Source organism: Solanum stenotomum, chromosome 8, assembly GCF_019186545.1.
Source record: "Solanum stenotomum isolate F172 chromosome 8, ASM1918654v1, whole genome shotgun sequence".
Taxonomy (NCBI): Eukaryota; Viridiplantae; Streptophyta; class Magnoliopsida; order Solanales; family Solanaceae; genus Solanum; species Solanum stenotomum.
The window spans coordinates 59,185,924-59,191,250 of record NC_064289.1 but is presented as its reverse complement, the minus strand read 5'-3'; the positions used below and the strand labels follow the sequence as shown (position 1 = coordinate 59,191,250).

General features: G+C 33.0%; 1 long non-coding RNA gene across 1 annotated transcript; it reads right to left on the bottom strand.

The window, feature by feature from the left end:
- Positions 1 to 1,090: 1,090 nt before the first annotated feature.
- Positions 1,091 to 4,110, bottom strand: LOC125875201 (uncharacterized). The gene is made up of 3 exons (XR_007447352.1): positions 4,050 to 4,110; positions 2,387 to 2,444; positions 1,091 to 1,181 (listed from the first exon to the last, which is right to left on the bottom strand). It is a non-coding gene; the product is annotated as an uncharacterized LOC125875201 (long non-coding RNA).
- Positions 4,111 to 5,327: the final 1,217 nt, after the last annotated feature.

Genomic DNA, 5,327 nt, shown 5'->3' with positions numbered 1-5,327 from the left:
CCATCAAAATAAAACGAAGCCACATTAAGCTTCTGATCTTCCTCAATTTTATAGCAATTAAAATAATGCTCTGCTTGAACTATCCAAGCGCCCGGATTCTCACCTCGAAACTGCCCCAATTTGACGTCCATAACTATGTTTTTGGGTTCAAAAGAGGTCGTATTCTTTTCCCCCAAAACCTCCAGCAACATCGAACGACATTCAGCGAGATCTTTAGAGATTGAATCCTTCATTTCTTGTATTGAATTCCGAATTGAATCACCAACGAAAGCCTTGAGTACTTTTTGGTCCTCCATTAGAGAGACCTCTGGATGAAAGCACCAATGTAACAAACTCAATTCCAACAGAAGCACTCTTATATATATTAATTACTGAATACAAGTTACAAGGTAGAATACGCACAACAAAGTAATAACACACTAATTACGGATAGCTTAACATAGACGAAGGTAACTAGAAGGGGATGAGATACTAGACTATAGAAAGGAGATGAGAGGATCAAAAAGCCAAAGCTTCACATAAATTCCATGCCCCTTCTTCTAACTTCTAGTCCTTTTTAATAGAGATACTAATTGGGCCTGGATCCCCAATTAAAAGTATTTAATAGCCCATAGGCCCTTACCAAGTCACGTCGGGTTCACAACAGATTTTCAATGCTTCTAAAACCACCTGATACACAGATTGAATAAAGTGTTTAAAGCTTGACCTAAAATACAAATAATGCACTGGTAAGTTGTGTTTGGATATTAGCGACAAATAGTGTAAGAAAATCAAGTTGCAAAAAAATCAAACATCATAATGGTTTCTTAACACTTTTAAATGAACATTAAACCACATACTTCTTGTGCATTCTTCAGGAAAAACCTGAGTCGTCTTCATCTTCAAAATCAATCAACTTAATCAACTTTAGATGAGAATCCAAGCACACAATGTTTTGTTCAGAATCACACATCTGCCAACAATGACGAATCTAAGATTTCCATCAAAGTGAATTTTGTATACAGAGGACTCAAAATCTAAACGTATACATAAAAAGTAAAGAATTACCTTGTGTAATTTTTTGCCGAGGAGGGTCGGGTGAAAACCTCATACATCATACATCAAACAATTCTTACTTCATTCTCCATCTTGGCAAACAGTTGAGAGTCAGAAGAGACCAATTTATCGAGTACATTGAACACCTATATTAAAACAACAATAAATCACAATTAGCAGTCACTCAATATCGTAACTAACTATTTCATCGATTACAAGTGAAAATGTTTCACTTTCAAGTGTCACAAATGCATTAAAAATCTGAGTTATCTTTTTGTATTGCAGAATACAAAGTATGATACTTGCTATTCAAACCAAGTCATCCATCCAATCAACATCTTATTCATCCCAGGCCATCTAAATTCTAAACGGACAATCCCCTCATTAAGTCAACGAACTTATCCTAATGCTCCATTTCGACCATATTTCTTGCGCATGAAAACATTTGAAATCTGTGTCTCCAAAGTTCTATCATTGAAATGAGTTGAGTTTCAATTTTTTTTGTAAAAATTCAAGAGCATTTCGTGCTACTTTTTATAACATTTATCCATTTCTCAAAGAAAGTTATGAGTTGAGTTCAGAATCTGATAGTATCAATTATGCGTCTACATCTTTAATTTATAGAGGAAATGAATTAACCTGATTGAGCTCTCTTTGCAATCAAGCTCCGCTTGTAATTTGTACTCAGAATTACTGAAAAAGATGAAGAGCTCTACCTCATCATACCAAATGTCACTGTTAGACCTCATCTTAGAGTTAGCACAAAAGAAGCATAATCATCCACATTTAAACCATTTGCACCTCCTTTTCCTATTATTTACTTTTTATTATACTTTGTCCTGTCCCTTGAATTGTGTGTTTGAAATCTTGTTTTCATAGGAAGGAGTTACAATTGAAATAGCTGAGGATGTTATTGGTGTCCTAAATGGGAAACTTTTGCTACCACTGAGAATGCTCCAATGGTTCCTCCTGTGGTAAGCCATATATAGTATTATGTGCTTATTTTTCTCTTTTAGGTTTCGACCCATACGAAGGAAAAGGATAATGAAATTCCTGCTTCTGTTATCAGGTTTTGTCCGAGTTGGCTCCTTACGTCCTGTTTGTTGAGAAACTCGGTAGATTAAGGTTCATAGTTTAGCATTATTGTAATTATCAATAAAATTTTCTTTAGAAAGTTCAGTGACGCCATGCCAGTTTTCAAGCAATTTCACCATCTTCTGTTCTTGAAAGAATCCTTTTATGTTAATCAACTTTAAATTTTATAAAGATTACAACTTACCTTTCAAACAACTATATAAAAGAAATGCAATTAATTGTACACAAAATTAGTGAAAAAGATGAAGAGCTTTACCTCATCATACCACAATTTTAAAACCTTCATATTAGGAAAATACTTAAGCAATAGTTTACTGAATTTGCCAAAAAAAATAAATAAAGAAGAGAATGTTAGCAAAATACAATATTTTATTTATAAATAAGAATTTGCAGCCCAAGTTTTTGTTCGCACTTTCAGTTGCATTTTATTGAATTTCGGAAAGATAAACATTTCTACTACAATAATTGAAATGACCTCCCATATTTCATAATAATCTATTGAAGTTCAACGATGCTAATGAAATTAGTGAATTTTATAGTATAACGTATTCTTTAGCTAAAGGTTGCTTAAGTAAGTATACATATTACGCTAAGGAAAAGACACAATAAGAAATTGAATAGAACTATTGAAGCATCACAACATAAAAAAGTTAATAGTGATAAAATAACACATGTTATGAAAAGTAAATTATATTTTTCTATAGTTGTTGTAGCCTAGGAGTGTCCTTGTATATTGCACTAAGAAATTTTTTTCTCCACTTTCAAATATCCACAACCCCACTTTTACTTGTTGACAACTATCTTGTTTTTGATTAGATACACTTATTCATAAGAAGAGTAATAGTTTCTCAAANTATTCTTTAGCTAAAGGTTGCTTAAGTAAGTATACATATTACGCTAAGGAAAAGACACAATAAGAAATTGAATAGAACTATTGAAGCATCACAACATAAAAAAGTTAATAGTGATAAAATAACACATGTTATGAAAAGTAAATTATATTTTTCTATAGTTGTTGTAGCCTAGGAGTGTCCTTGTATAGTGCACTAAGAAAATTTTTCTCCACTTTCAAATATCCACAACCCCACTTTTACGTGTTGACAACTATCTTGTCTTTGATTAGATACACTTATTCATAAGAGTAATAGTTTCTCAAGTTCATCATTTAGTAAAATTTGTCTAATGCTAAACTCAAAAAAAGTAAACTCTACATTGAAATTTCACCATCCCTCACGTCTTATATTTCAAACTATTGGTGCACCAAATTATTAACTTGCGCTATTAAACTTAAGCATCTTTGTTTTTTATATGATGTCCTACTTCGTACCATTCAGTTAACGCTGCTTCTTAGATCATCAACATTATTTCAGGGACACTCGACTTAGTCTAGTTATGATATTTTGTAGTAAAGCAATACCTCAAGTCTTAATTATTATGTATCCTAAAACCCAAAGAAATTCACGTACTATGTTATTCTCTAAAGGATCACTATGTAACCATAAATAAAGACGGCAGTTACATACAAAAATTTTCACTTTAACCATTAAATTGGGAAGATATAAGACAAAACAATAATGACATCAACTTTAGACATAAAAAAGAACAAGGAGAAATTTGAGAAAAAAAGCAAAAGACATTGTAGATTCAGAGTGATTTTAAAATAAAAACTCATAAAGACTACCCATAACCCATATATGGATAAATGTTTTACAACACCCTGACCAATTCAAGAATAGCAACGTAATAATATTTCCATCTGTTTACAAAAAAGTTTCATTAGCAATTATTACTTATGAGTTACTTGCATCCTACTTCTCACATATGTTGCTGCCAGAGATACTGGAGCAACATTATGTTAAAATGGATTAACTTTTGAAAAATGATGTAACATAATGAAAAGAGGAAAGCAAACATCTTACTTGTTCTAAGTCGAGTCATGAATGTCGATGCACATCCTACCATTTAACAAAGCACCACAAATATCCTGAGAAATATGACGAAGGATTAATGAATTTCTTTGAAATGCAGCATATTAACCAAAAAGAACAAAATATATAAGTTTTTGATGAAGATAAAAAAATTGAGAAAAGAATTAGGAAATTGTCGAAGAACTTACCCGAATAAATAAATAAAAGAATTAGAAGAGTAGACCAGGCTCAAAACAGAAAATTGTCGGAAAGGATATGAAGCGTTAAAAATTTATTTAAAGCGTGAGTTTGAAATTTCTAGAGAAAGAAAGATAGTTTGGCATTTGTATTTGCTATTTGTGCCACGTGGAAAGAATTTGGGGAAAAGTACATTATATATAATAAAATTAAGAGAAAATTAAAAGTGTAACATCCGACAATTTGAAGTGGCTTTGAAGAAGCTTGAAATTTGGAAATAGTCATTTTTTTGGAAAAAAATTTAGAATCTGGAAATTTGGTTAAGTATGGGGAAAAATGAGTTTTTTTGGCCAACTTTGAGTAGTCGTAATTCCTAGCTCAGGATGATTTAGGAGTATTTCCAGTTATGGTTGCGAAGCCCTTGGAACGTTCTGTCCAACGCCACTGATTTTACTCGATTCCGAGTTCGTATGAGCGAGTTATGCCCTTTAGAAGTTGGGAAGTTGGAAGGGAAATCCGTCCGGAAATTTAAGAGCATTTTGGTCTTTTCATAAATCATTTCTTTTGAGCTCATATTGTTGTATTAGGCTGATCTTTGGATCATTTTGTCCCATTTTGAAAGAGAAAGAGTTAGGGTTCTTGAGAGTGAAGAAGAGAAGAAGGAGAAGAAGAAGAAGAGAAGAAAGAGGAGATCAACAAGATCATTGTGGAATTTCATCGGGGGTGATCCCTATCAAGGTATGTGAGTTTTTCGTGTGGGTTGATCCTTTCCCTCACACACACCAAGCTTATTCTATGATTTGAGAAAAGATTGGAATTCGTTGTTGAAGTTGTTGGTTGTTGATGTTGTTGGAATTGTTGTTGAAGTTATTGTTCGTTGTGAGACATGATTGGGTTGTGTATTTAAGTTGAACCTATTGTATGTTGAGGGAATTATGATTCTAAGAGTTATGGCCCTTTTGTAGTTGATTCACCATCAATTCGCAGCAAAAATTCTGGGCTATCGATCCCCATCTACGGGAGTGACCTACGGACCGTAGATCGATTGACGGTCCGTACTGGTCACCGTCAATCAGGACAGAAGTTGGGTTT